Raw genomic sequence first — 15197 nt, forward strand, 5'->3', positions numbered from 1 at the left:
TCATTGTAGTCGCAAAATATTAGGATCATTGATTGACCTTATCATCAAGGGAATCAAGTCTGTAGGCCAGGGTTGCAGTTAAGCAATTTGTGCCGAAAATTTATTGCTTAATCATCATGACTAGAATGTCAATCACCATTGGCTTCATTCGGAAAGTCAGCATCGTTTCATTTAATTTCATTGCCAGTTAATTCCTTTGCACTATAATACTGAGCACATTCAAAGGTGAGCACCAAGAATACATCCATTATCTAGTGACTCTTCAGTCTCCTTGGATGACTTACTTAGTCTGGGAATTTATTTTTATGGTCCTTGTAACCTAAAGGTTGTGACCTCATGACCTCTGATCCACCCGATGAGGTCCTGTGCCGAGCAGGCCTTTACACAGTCAGACGCCCAGTCATGTACTGTATGTCTCCTAGCATTCCTCAAATATCACCCCCTACTGTGTTGGTCTATTCCAGAGAAGACAGGGATTCTAAATGTACTCAGCACATTCCAATAGACATACATGGGGTTGGGGCGTCATCGGTTTAAGATGCGTCATCCTATAGCATTCTATGGAGATCACACAGCCGTATTCAACATGGGAGAGATGCTCTGAGGCAGTTGCCTTTACAATTTAGTTCAATTGCTTGTTGTCAAAATGGTAAAGTTAGCTCAGCTGAACAACAAGTAAGAAAGTGGTATCGAATCCGTCAGAAACACATGGATGCATACACGTACACACACGTACACACACGTACACACACACACACACACACATTTTATGTTCTTCTAACCTCGTGGGGACCTAAAATGTATTTTCATTCAAAATCCTATTTACCTAACCCCTAACTGTCCCCCCCCCCCCACACACACACAGATAAGTGACAGTGACACTGCCAAGCCTGTCTACTGTCTTCTACGCATACGAGTTTATAAAAGACATTTCATAAACCACTGACAATTAGAGTGTGTGTGTGCTGTTGAACAGTGACAGTGAAAGACGTGAAGTGTGTGTGTGTGTGTCAGTAGGAGCTATATGGTAGCTCTCCGTTGGTAAAGGGTAAGGACTCTGACAGTAAGCCTGGCCGGGAAATGACTGTCTCTGTCAGTGAGGAGGATTGTAAACGGCAGACAGACAACACTACCACCACTACTGGAGTAAAGAGTAAAGACCGCAGAGCAATTTCCATGATGCAGTCTGGTCTTTAAAGGTCCGGGCCAGGAGGCACTCTGGTACATCTCAAGAGTGTGTGTGTGTGTCGGGTGGGGGGGGGGGGGGGGGGGGCGTGCGTGTGTGTGTGTGTGTGTGTGTGTGTGTGTGTGTGTGTGTGTGTGTGTGTGTGTGTGTGTGTGTGTGTGTGTGTGTGTGTGTGTGTGCGTGTCTGTGAGTTTGGCAACCAGCAGGGAGAAAATATTGTATCTCCTCACTCCCATTACATTGATACAAGACGTCCTTCTCTTCAGAAACCCCTTGAGAGAGAGAGGCTGAGTAGGTTAGAAGAGACTGGACTTAGCGAACGCAATTAGCTAGCTAGAGTAGGCTAGCGTAGTGTAGCACTGGTTACTGTGATAGCACCACTGGGCTACCATTTAATGCTAATTAGCCCTCTTAACTTTAGCGGGTAGCGCTAAGTGACTGTGTTTTGCAGACGCAGAGCTCATGCTGAGCTAGCGTTCCACAGCATGGACATAATAAGGCTAAACATAACACATTCAAAGAGAGAAAGAGAGAGAGAGAGATACAGAGATTAGGGAGAGAGAGACAGAGAGATAGGGAGAGAGACAGAGAGAAAGAGGGAGAGAGGGAGAGAGAGAGAGAGAGAGAGATACAGAGAGAGAACGAGTGTGTGTGTGTGTGTGTGTGTGTGTGTGTGTGTGTGTGTGTGTGTGTGTGTGTGTGTGTGTGTGTGTGTGTGTGTGTGTGTGTGTGTGTGTGTGTGTGTGTGTGTGTGTGTGTGTGTGTGTGTGTGTAGATCATAGTGTGTACAGTATACCATAATCGTCCTCACTAAACTCAACGCTCTCTCCCATCCCCTGCTGACATCTTTAAAAGGCCTGGAACAGATGAGTGTGCTGACAGATAACAGCGATCCCCCTGCCGCCTGCCAAGCTTTTCCCTCCCTTTCTCCCTTACATCTCCTCCTCTTCTTTTCCCCGTGTGAAGGGAGACGGATGGACTCATAGCTGCTGTGCAGAACCAGCGTTTTTTTTACTGCCGGCTCCTGTGTGAGACCATGCTGTGTTCAGCAGCATCCCTTAATATACTGAGACAAAGGCAATCTATGGCGTGAAGATTTTCATGAGGCGCGTTTCTTGTTGTTGGCGTAACGCCGACCTGAACTGTTCGAAGCACATGTTTTCCCACAACACCTTTCAGCACGAGAACACGCACGAGAAGCCTTACAGTCAAAAGGCTATAGCCTATTATTGACCATGCAGCTCCTGTAATGAAGCAGCTAATGTCATTTCCCAAAATGCAATTGGCGGGGAAACACAGTTCTGAACAGTGCTCCTAACGCGAGCGGTTCCATTTGACAGAGATGAAATCTCAATTAGAAACTTAGAAAGAGGGGGAATCTAATAGCAACTACTATGATGGGTAGCTAATATGACTAGGATTGGGACTTTGGCTTCTGGACAACGAAAGAAAGTTGATATGAAACAGAAGAGAAATGCTGGTTAATGGCATGAGGAAGTCTTTATAAAATAATTGCCTCCATGTTTCTATAGATTAATTTTGGCAAGGCTACTTTGAAGAAAGGTAAAACATGCCTCATTATTTGAAGTGACGTAAAACGTTCAAGTTTCGAACAATTACACTGCCTCACATTGCAAAATGCTGGGGTGGACGCGCTCGTAATGAATACTCAGGGAGAAAAAGGTGTAGATTCATGCACAGAGCGCGGCAGATGTTTATTTAGCCTTCGCAGAAGGCAGGAATCGTGGTCACAGGCAGGGAATGGTCAAACACAGGTAGGCAATCGAAAACAAACAATACCTCACAACCATACAAACAGAAAGAACTTAATTAAATAGGGAGCTGATGAGACCAGGTGAGAAACGAACACAGGTGAAATCAATGAACACAAATGAAAGACAGGGCTACGTTCAAGAACACGAAGAAAAAGAACACAAAGTTGACTAAGAAAAGATAAGCAGAACCTTACAGCGTTGATAGCCTGCCTTCCGTTGACTATAGCCTATGCACTCGAATGGGCGGCGTGCTTTATAATCAAGTTGATATTGAGAATAGTAGCTCTTTTTAATCGTGGCCATCGAAACAGTTTTTAACATGCGATTGCATTTAGAATTATTAGCTGTTGCGCAATGACTGGATTAACAAAAGCACATTTCACTCCAGTGCCAGCTTTTGACAAGCTTCTCTGTCGCTGTCTGACAGGTGATAGGCTATTCCTCTCCTCAAACTAAGCTCTGTATGCTGTGCACGTGATGAATACAAATGCATGACGAGTAACGAAAATACACACTCGCCAATACAAAATCCACTCAATTATGTTAATAAACCTATAGACGAAAAGCATGACTGGTCAAATGTGTTTTCAGCAGCTAACCGGTGAACGGTTTACCGTTATCATCCCTAGACCTTAATGATCCTTGTCAATTTCTGCTCTCCATAGGATGTGTACAAACTGAGAAGGCTGGTTGAACTGCTTCTGGATTTCTGTACATTTTTGTAAAAAATATTATCACGCTCATGTCTCGTGTCTCGTGTTTGTCTCTCTCTCTCTCTCTCTCTCTCTCTCTCTCTCTCTCTCTCTCTCTCTCTCTCTCTCTCTCTCTCTCTCTCTCTCTCTCTCTCTCTCTCTCTCTCTCTCTCTCTCTCTCTCTCTCTCTCTCTCTCTCTCTCTCTCTCTCTCTCTCTCTCTCTCTCTCTCTCTCTCTCTCTCTCTCTCTTTCTCTCTCTCTCTCTCTCTCTCTCTCTCCTGATCTCTTTCATCAGCTTTTAGTGAGTCTTCCTGGTCTCGAAGAGTCACGTTTTCAAAGCACTGCACATTCCCCTGCCATCAGACGTCACCACACCCCAGTTAACTCTGAAGTTCCTTAAAGCCTATTGTATTTTCCTGGGCCACTGGATATAAAAAAGGTTTACGTTTTACTGCTTGACAACGGCATTAAATGAAACACTTCATCTGTTCCTGCTGAACTTTAGAGACTAGCTCTGCTAGACAGCGGTCGCATGAGGTAATAAAGCAACACGCACCGTAGCAAAGTTAAACTAACCCCAGTTGAATTGATTGAGGACACTTATGCTAAAACACTTTTGTTTGGATTGTCCAATTGTTATTTTCCATGTGTACCTTTCCCACAGTATTTTCCTCCATTCCATTTTGCGTTTGATTTATGAGGTCACCTGTCGCTGGCCACATAGAGTGCAGCCAGTGACAGATAAACACACACATCGACCGAGCATCTACACACACCCTACTCACCCGGGATAGCTGTGAAGCCTACAGTATAGCACACCCACTCACACTGAGGGCCAAGAGGCCAACCAGCTCATACCTGTGGAGTGGTGCGTCTCTGGTAATTGAGTTTGAAACAAGGTGTTAATTGGTGAACTCTACCAGACGCACATTGTGCCCTTCCCACGATCAACTGAGGCCAGGTCCTGCTGCTTCTACCTATGATCAAATCAGCCCTAGACCTACAGAACCGTGCATCACTCTTCAATTGCTTCTTCTGCAATACACCTGAATCTGAAAGGCCAGTGAATACAATTCAATGGACTTTACATGATAGATAAGACCTACTATGGGTGTTATTAGCTGCTACAGACTGTGTGGGTCACAATTGATTCAACAAATGAATGTGTTCTGGCCCTCAATTGTAACTGAGGTCAGGACCAAACTTGTGTCTATTTGAAGTGACTAGATAACGGCAACGTATCTGAGTGTCATTTTTTTTGTCTATTTCTCGTTTTTTAAAAGCTGGCTTCTCGCCTCTAGCTTGCCTTTGCGTTGTGTAACTCAATTCTCCCCCCTCTTGCCCCAATTCCCACTGGAATAAAAATGATAATTAACAAAATAGCAGATGGACTCAGTGCGTCACGCTTCGTCTAATGATATTTTTCACTGACACGCGCACACACACACACACACACACACACACACACACACACACACACACACACACACACACACACACACACACACACACACACACACACACACACACACACACACACACACACACACACACACACACACACACACATATATACTGGAGATGATGGCCAAACAGCTGGGGTGAGACAAAAATACAATAAAAAATACAAGCGAAACAGAGAACCGGCAATGGATGTAGCTACTGGCATGTCTCCTTTCACAGTTCTTAATACAACAGAGAGACTCTTAAAACTTCTTTGGGTTAGGGGGCAGTATTTTCACGTCCGGATGAAAAGCATGCCCAGAGTAAACGGCCTGCTACAAAGCCATAAAAGCTAGAATATGCATATCTTTAGTAGATTTGGATAGAAAACACTCTGACGTTTCTAAAACTGTTTGAATGATGTCTGTGAGTATAACAGAACTCACCAGGCAGGCAAAAACCTGAGAAAAAATCCAACCAGGAAGTGAGAAATCTGAGGTTGGTCGATTTTCAACTCAGCTCCTATTGAAGATACAGTGGGATATTGGTAATGTTGCACTTCCTAAGGCTTCCACTAGATGTCAACAGTCGTTGGAACCTTGTCTGATGCCTCTACTGTTTAGTGGGGCCGAAGGAGAGAGGATTGAGTCAGGTCTGCTATGACCTGAACATGCTCTGACCATGCGCGTTCACGTGAGAGCGAGCTCTGTTCCATCGCAATTCTGAAGACACAGGAATACTCCGGTTGGAACATTATTGAAGAATTATGTTAAAAACATCCTAAATATTGATTCAATACTTCGTTTGTCATGTTTTTACGGACTGTAATATAACTTTTTAAACTTTTCGTCCGTACTTTCCGCTGGACCTGCCCGCGCGTCGTGAGTTTGGAAAGTGTACTGAACGCTAGAACAACAAGGAGGAATTTGGACATAAATGATGGACATTATCGAACAAAGTGAACATTTATTGTGGAACTGGGATTCCTGGGAGTGCATTCTGATGAAGATCATCAAAGGTAAGTGAATGTTTATATTGTTACTTTTGACTTCTGTTGACTCCATAATATGGCGGCTATATTTGTGTCTTGATTGGGCTCTGAGCGCCGACTCAGATTATTGCATGGTTGCTTTTTCCGTAAAGCTTTTATGAAATCTGACACAGCGGTTGCATTAAGGAGAAGTGCATCTAAAATTCCATGCATAACTGTTGTATCTTTTAGCAATGTTTATTATGAGTATTCCTGTAAATTGATGTGGCTCTCTGCAAAATCAAAGGATGTTTTGTGACTTCTGAACGTAAGGTGCCAATGTAAACTCAGAGTTTTGGTTATAAATATGAACTTTACCGAACAAAACATACATGTATTGTGTAAAATGAAGTCCTATGAGTGTCATCTGATGAAGAACATCAAAGGTTAGTGATTAATTCTATCTATATTTCTGCTTTTTGTGAATCCTCTTTGGCTGGAAAAATGGCTGTGTTATTCTGTGAATAGAAACTCACCTAACATAATCGTTTGGTTTGCTTTCGTCGTAAAGCATTTTTGAAATCGGACACTGTGGCTGGATTTACAACAAGTGTATCTTTAAAATGGTGTAAAATACATGTATGTTGAGGAATTTTAATTATGGGATTTCTATTGTTTTGAATTTGGCGCCCTGCACTTTCACTGGCTGTTGAAGAGGTGGGAAGCTAACGTCTCACGTACCCTAGAGAGGTTAATGGCTGATTTCCCAGAGCCAGATTCAACCTAATACTCCTGCTTTCAATTGACATGATCGTCTATTGAGCATACATTTTAGTCCTGGAGTAGGCTGAATCTGGGTTCAGGAAACCAGCCCTAAGCAGACAACATTAGAGTTGTAGTCTGAATCTGGGTTCAGGAAACCAGTCCTAAGCAGACAACATTAGAGTTGTAGGCTAAATATTGGTCCAGGAAACCAGCCCTAAGCAGACAACATTAGAGTTGTAGGCTAAATATGGGTTCAGGAAACCAGCCCTAAGCAGACAACATTAGAGTTGTAGTCTGAATCTGGGTTCAGGAAACCAGTCCTAAGCAGACAACATTAGAGTTGTAGGCTGAATCTGGGTTCAGGAAACCAGCCCTAAGCAGACAACATTAGAGTTGTAGTCTGAATCTGGGTTCAGGAAACCAGCCCTAAGCAGACAACATTAGAGTTGTAGGCTGAATCTGGGTTCAGGAAACCAGCCCTAAGCAGACAACATTAGAGTTGTAGGCTGAATCTGGGTTCAGGAAACCAGCCCTAAGCAGACAACATTAGAGTTGTAGGCTAAATCTGGGTTCAGGAAACCAGCCCTAAAGCAGACAACATTAGAGTTGTAGGCTGAATCTGGGTTCAGGAAACCAGCCCTAAGCAGACAACATTAGAGTTGTAGGCTAAATCTGGGTTCAGGAAACCAGCCCTAAAGCAGACAACATTAGAGTTGTAGGCTAAATCTGGGTTCAGGAAACCAGCCCTAAAGCAGACAACATTAGAGTTGTAGGCTAAATATGGGTTCAGGAAACCAGCCCTAAGCAGACAACATTAGAGTTGTGGTCTGAATCTGGGTTCAGGAAACCAGTCCTAAGCAGACAACATTAGAGTTGTAGGCTAAATATTGGTCTAGGAAACCAGCCCTAAGCAGACAACATTAGAGTTGTAGGCTGAATCTGGGTTCAGGAAACCAGCCCTAAGCAGACAACATTAGAGTTGTAGGCTAAATATGGGTTCAGGAAACCAGCCCTAAGCAGACAACATTAGAGTTGTAGGCTAACTATTGGTCCAGGAAACCAGCCCTAAGCAGACAACATTAGAGTTGTAGGCTAAGTATTGGTCCAGGAAACCAGTCCTAAGCAGACAACATTAGAGTTGTAGGCTGAATCTGGGTTCAGGAAACCAGCCCTAAGCAGACAACATTAGAGTTGTAGGCTAAATATGGGTTCAGGAAACCAGCCCTAAGCAGACAACATTAGAGTTGTAGTCTGAATCTGGGTTCAGGAAACCAGCCCTAAGCAGACAACATTAGAGTTGTAGGCTAAATATTGGTCCAGGAAACCAGCCCTAAGCAGACAACATTAGAGTTGTAGGCTAAATATGGGTTCAGGAAACCAGCCCTAAGCAGACAACATTAGAGTTGTAGTCTGAATCTGGGTCCAGGAAACCAGCCCTAAGCAGACAACATTAGAGTTGTAGGCTAAGTATTGGTCCAGGAAACCAGCCCTAAGCAGACAACATTATAGTTGTAGGCTGAATCTGGGTTCAGGAAACCAGCCCTAAGCAGACAAAATTAGAGTTGTAGGCTAAATATGGGTTCAGGAAACCAGCCCTAAGCAGACAACATTAGAGTTGTAGTCTGAATCTGGGTTCAGGAAACCAGCCCTAAGCAGACAACATTAGAGTTGTAGGCTAATATCTTAGGCTATGGTATTGTATTTCTATGCAATCCTCATTTCAAGACGTCCAGAGAGGCATTATTCAAAGCCAAACTGCATGTGTAATGGAAAGTTCAGGGACTTTAACGACCCTCTCTTTAAAAACACACAACAGAGAGACGCTGCAGAGACAAAGTGACAAAACACGTAAAAGTTGAATCCCTCCATTTTGCCATGCTCGCCCGCCCTCGCATTTCAATGGCGACATCTAAAGAGCACGAATCAAAACGCCATCAACCAAAACCTAAACAAGAAGAATGTGTAATGGAAAGTCAAGGGGGACTTCAATGCTTTAATGATGTTCTCTTTACAAGTGTGGCAGTCTGATATTTAGGCCTCCCACAGTTTATGGACCTCAGCTGGGTTGTCATTGGAGTGTTGTTCACTACAGTTAGGGACCTTGGCAAGTGACTATTTTTCCTACTCTCTTTCTCTCTATCCTATCTACTTTCGGGCTCCCGAGTGGCGCAGCGGCCTGCATCTCAGTGCTAGAGGCGTCACTACAGACCCTGGTTCGATTCCAGGCTTATCACAACCGGACGTGATTGGGAGTCCCATAGGGTGGCGCACAATTGGCCCAGAGTCGTCCGGGTTAGGGTTTGGCCGTCATTGTAAATAAGAATTTGTTTTGAACTGACTTGCCCAGTTAAATAAAGGTTAAAAATCGCTCTCTCTTTCACTCTCTCTCTGTCTTTCTTTCCCCCTTTCTCTCTCAGGGCTCTATTCAATCAGATCTGCTTTAGCAGATATCCGCATAACGGTTGTTTCCATGGTGTCAGCGGTGGAACTGCGTTAGAGGGATCAAATCCACAAGTGGCTCCCAGCATTATACCTGAAGCGGACATTGCCATTGGCTGCACAGAGTCGCATTAACAGAAATCCCAGCTCTTTCTCTCTCCCGCTCTCTTTCCCCCCTTCTCTCTCTCTATGTGTCTCTCTCCCTCCCTCTCTCCACAGCAGGTGTGCGAAGCTGACGTGCTGACGTGCCCCAGCCCCCGCCACAACTTTTAAAGAGCGCCATTAAAACCGACAAAGTAACCAACGAAATTGACTTGTTCAATGTTGACACTCACTTTTCCACAGAAAGACACTTGAACATCTGGGTACTAATTGAACCAGGGCCGACGTCAAGCTAGGAGCACTGGAGACTCCAAGACTGGAGGATCTCCATCTGGTGACTGAGCCACTCCAAATGTCACGTTATGGGTACATCCTACAATGGACCCTGGTAAAAGTAGTGCACTATGTAGGGAATAGGGTGCCATTTGGGACTCAGGTATCATCTCCCTACATGGTAAAACTTGGGGGATCACTCATACTGTGATCTGGCTCAGCAACGGTAATGCTTCAGTTGTAAATGATGTGAGGAAACAAGTTGTGTTCAATGCAAGAATGGACATTTCCATGCCCCTCAGATACACTATGTGTATGTACACAATGACTTGTTCACCTCAGAACACTCTCTGGCCACATTCAAGGCCAGTCACAAACTGGGACACACAATCTGGTGTCACATTAGCAATACAGACAGATGGGCCGATGTAAAAGTCTGTCTTCCCTTCAGACAGACGATTCATCCTCACTACCTCAATTTAGCCTCATCTTCTTACTCAAGCCCAATCATCCCCAGAAGTGGAGTACAGTGGGAGACTGGCCTCGTATGAGGCCAGAAATGTCAAAGATTGATCTGTGCCATTTGGAGGTTTATTGATTCCTCTGGCCTGACTTGAAAAGTCTCTCTCTCTTTTTCTCTCTCTCTCTCTCTCTCTCTCTCTCTCTCTCCTGAACCCCCTGCTATCTAATAACAGCCATTAGCGCCCCAACAGAGCAAATAAAGTCTCTTTGGACTTTGAGGGAGAAAATGCTCTACGAAGTTTAGTTCAGCGTCCCAATTTCCAACGACCTCCTCATCGATCACCACTGTTTATCCTCATCCCCGACCTCGTCTCTCGGTGACATATCGATAAAGCAGCCCTCCAGCCAGCCAGCGCCCCAGCCAACCACCGAAATCCCCCTCAATCTCCCTCTGGGCAAACGTGTATTAATGATAGCGGGGGAGGTTGATAATGAGGTGGCCAGACACCTATTCTCAGCCGTGTAATGAAAGGACTGGCATTGGAGAGAATTTGGGGAGGGAGGGGAGGGACAGACTGTCACTGACATTGTTTAACTCTGATGAGATAGCCCTATGAGAGAAATATGTGGAAAGAATGTATTTCTGGTAGAAAAGATGTCGTTTTGGTTGAAAAGACGTATTTTCAATGTCTTGTGCTCACTGGGAAGGAACCAATAGGCCATATCTCTCTACTACTGTGGTAGAAGGATCTTTCTTTTTCCAATCAAATGCAATCAAAACAGCCTATATAACAGTCATTTTAAGTCAAAGGCTGAAAGAGGTACAGAGTTTGAATTCAATTACATTGGGCGGAGAATCAAGAAAGCTTTAAATTCACAGAGGAATCGAGTTACGGTCAGATCAGGCAGAACTAAACTAAACTAAAAAAAAGACTGTAGAGACAAATTGACACTCAAACTTAAAAACTTAAAAAAAAAAACTTTTTTAAAGTTGTTCAGGAAATCCAGCAGCTCTCGTCGATATATTACTGTACTATAACATTGTAACTCTCGCTTTGCCACAGAAAGCCTGAAAAAGACAAAGCCGGCCAGTAAAACGCAGAAGGGGACATTTATCCCCTCTGATATCTATGCAGGCAATCCCCCTGTCACCCCAAAATAGCTAAGGACCCCATTCATCAAGACTATGGAGTGGGTTGGTCGCTGAGCGGACGGTTAGACGGTTAGATGGCGAGAATCTATCTCTAGCCCGCCGACTCACCCAGGCTAAATTTGGAAGATAATGAAGGAACATGAAGGATGGAGGTTGTCTGAGTATTATATTAAGAGGGTTGGAGCTGCTTAGCTATGCCCTGGGTCGTATTAATCAACGGAGAGGGGACAACGGATGTCGCAATGGAGGGGAGATGGCTTCTCTATCAAAAAGTGTTCACCGGGGTTATTTGGAGCGGGAAAGGTTGTTTCTTTGATAACACTTGATTTGGATAATCCATCTGTAGATGCTCTACAAACTATTTACAGACTATCAGTAACATTTCAACTGCATGTCGGTTGACTTTCAACAGGACAGTGTCTGTTGTCCATCAGCCTGCATTTCAACATTATAGCTGTAGCCTGTCAGTAGCATTTCAATCTTTGATGGACAGCTTGTGATGGATGGTGGGAGGGTTATGGAGCAAGATATGCGTGGTTGGTATTACTCATGCACACGCACGTGCACGTAAGTACATATGCATGTACGCAAGCCAATGAGCATCCACGCATGCACACATGCACGCTCACACACACACACACATGTGTAAATCATATAATTCTAATCACCTAAGGCATCTATTCATCTGTAACTGTTTTAGACATGACAACAACAGTTGCTACAGGTCACAGGAAACCGCTGGTCTCAGCGCAAATGCATCTTTGTCAACACATCAGAACGCCACATTTGACCCAGGGCCAGCACACAGTTAGTATCAATGTATATAGACACAGAAGTGCACAGACAGCATATTTGAAAACACACTCGATTTTTGGCTGGTTGTATTATATATATTTTTAAATGTAGTCATTTAGTAGACGCTCTTATCCAACAATATTGAGTATATGCATTTCTCATACATTTTCTTACTGGTCCCCCATGGGAATTGAACCCCCAACCCTGGTGTTGCAAGCACCATGGGGCTACCAACTGAGCCGCATGGCTCCACCTCCTGCTCTAAAGCTGTACACAAACCATACAGTCCAAGATGTGGTGTGTTTCTATTGGCTGCCTGTCATTAATATGTATGCTGACAGACACTATAGTGTGTCCTGGAGGGGGAGGTCATGTTTGTATGTATAGCATGTAGTTAGTGTGAGACGATGCAAGATTTCAGGACAGAGACGAAACAAGGTTGGAATCCAAAATGGCACCCTATTCTCTACAAAGTGCACTACCTTTGTAGTAGGGTGCCCTTTGGGATGTAATCGAAACACTCCAAGGTCCTTTAGAGAAGGCAGCGAGGCGATTTCCTCCTCGGTATATCTCAAAAGATATCCATCCACCCGGCTTACAGACTAACAGACATTACCAAAAGACGAAAAGCCTGGAGCAAGGCCAGAGATGACAAAGAACGCTATGGAAATACAGGGAGGGAGGGAGAGACGGGAGTGATGCCTATCGGAAAAATGAGAGGGAGAGAGAAGGGGAATAGAGTCATTACTGTACTTGGTTAACAAGTCAGAAAGAAAGAGAGAGAGAATTCTACAACCACCTAAAAGGAAGCGATTTCCAAACCTTCCATAACAAAGTCATCACCTACAGAGAGATGAACCTGGAGAAGAGTCCCCTAAGCAAGCTGGTCCTGGGGCTCTGTTCACAAACACAAACAGACCCCACAGAGCCCCAGAACAGCAACACAATTAGACCCAACAAAATCATGAGAAAACAAAAAGAGAATTACTTGACACATTGGAAAGAATTAATAAAAAAACTGAGCAAGCTAGAATGATATTTGGCCCTAAACAGAGAATATACAGCAGCAGAAAACCTGACCACTGTGACTGACCCAAACTTAAGGAAAGCTTTGACTATGCATAGACTCAGTGAGCATAGCCTTGCTATTGAGAAAGGCTGCAGCAGGCCGACCTGGCTCTCAAGAGAAGACAGGCTATGTGCACACTGTCCACAAAATGAGGTGGAAACTAGGGATGGACAATATATCGTCGAATCGGACGATATTTGCTGAAAATGCCAACATCGGTATTGGCCCGATGTCTAGTTTCACGCCGATGTGAAAAAAAACCGATGTCAAAACTGTCGTGCATACCTATATAACGTAGGTACATGACATCACGACGCCACATAAACTTTTGCAGGACACGTGCAACACAGCATTCCTAACCTAGCCCACAATGTCTGCTGTGTGGATCGAGCAGTCAACAAGTCGAGTAGCCATTTGAAATAGTAAGAAAATTTCAGCGATACAACTCAAAGGCGAAATCCGTTAACGCCAAGATAATGGAATTCATTGCCCTTGACAATCGACCGTTCTCTGTCGTGGGTGACGTTGGCTTTCGTGACTGGTCAAGCACCGGTACACACTAACGTTACCAAGAGCGCTATTGTTCAGATGTTGCCCTACCGGAGTAACACAGTAATAGTGTCACTGCTATTAGCATCATGACATACCATGGAACGCCGTTTGGGTCTTTGCGTGTCAAAAAAGATACACGTCAAATAACGCTATGTCGTGTCTAACTATTTGACAATAACACTATTTGACGCGTTAAATAAGCTTTTAATTTGACACGTCAAATAACACAGTTCTATTATATAATGTTGTGTGTTCTTAATTTGCACGTGCAAGCCAAGCACCACCACTACTATCAATAGCACTGTCAAAGCTGTACAAAAAAAGTCTGCAAACAGCAAACACCGGCCACGAACGGTGTGTTTACAATACCGCGTTGGTAATAAAGCATTATTTGTTCGTCTGCAACTTCTGGGGTAGCTAGCTAGCTTTAGCTTGGTACCTAGATAGCACCAATACAACCAGTCTGAAAACAATGACCAGTAGAGACTGCAGTCATTTTCACTATTCTTAGCAATGATTTAGGAATCCTTGTGAGTAAGTATTAGTTAGGTAGCCACTTGTTGTTCGCCTATTGAAATTGAATTTCAGTTCATGAAAATAAATAGCTAGCCAGCTACTTAACCCTGTTGCCTAAAGCTAACGTTACAAGTAGCCAGCTAGCTTCATCTGGCTAGTTCATCTGGCTCGACCTGACCGGGTTATGTGTTGTGAAGCTAGCCACAATAAGGATTAGGCACAATAGTGGCGTTTGCGGTTTGCCTTCAAAATAAAAATACCTCTTTGAAAGTGATGCAGAAGGTTACAATTCATGCCATATTTAGACGAGATAATGTTAAACAAGGCTGGAATGTGAAGCAATGAAATGGGGTATCAGTCTACTCAATACCCAATATATTTTTCCCCAACGTTCTCCTCTGAGTTATCAGACTCCAAAACATCCACGCTGTATTGTTTTTCCTCTGGAATAGTGTTCAATACACAAAGGTTGACAAAAAATGTGGTTCAATTCACAGTTGTTTCAGAGTCCCGCAATAAGAGCTACGATGCTAATGTTCTCTGGGTGTCACTGAGTAGACGGATACCACATGTCGTTGATTCACAATCCATAGGTAAGGCTGTACAGTGAAATAAGTATGCCCCCAATGCAATGCTAAAGTATAATACGTCCAGTGTGATTTCAACAGATTTTTGTCAAATTAACAAATTATTGTCTTTTGTTGATTTTATAAAACAACATTCCAACCTCGTTTAGCATGATCTATTCATTTATGGCATAATGCGACTATTTGTATTCATTTGCGTCACTGTCAATGACATACTTTTATTTTGAAGGCTAACTGCAAAGTCCACTATTGTGGCTAATCCTTATTGTGGCTAGCTTCACATAGATGCATCTGACCACCATTAATCAAATAAGAACTGTCTTATAAATGAGGGTTCTTTTAGATGATGACACCTAGCTATATAGTTAGCTAGCTAACGATAGCTACTGAAACAGATGATGTCGTTTTGCTATGTTT

At 43.6% G+C, this 15197-nt stretch overlaps 1 protein-coding gene across 1 annotated transcript in view; it reads right to left on the reverse strand.

The window, feature by feature from the left end:
* Nucleotides 1–15197, reverse strand: part of LOC120023156 (potassium voltage-gated channel subfamily KQT member 5-like) — a 142580-nt gene that overhangs the window by 43531 nt on the left and 83852 nt on the right. The gene's annotated exons all lie outside the window — the stretch shown is intronic.

The sequence above is a fragment of the Salvelinus namaycush genome, chromosome 2, assembly GCF_016432855.1.
Source record: "Salvelinus namaycush isolate Seneca chromosome 2, SaNama_1.0, whole genome shotgun sequence".
Lineage (NCBI taxonomy): Eukaryota > Metazoa > Chordata > Actinopteri > Salmoniformes > Salmonidae > Salvelinus > Salvelinus namaycush.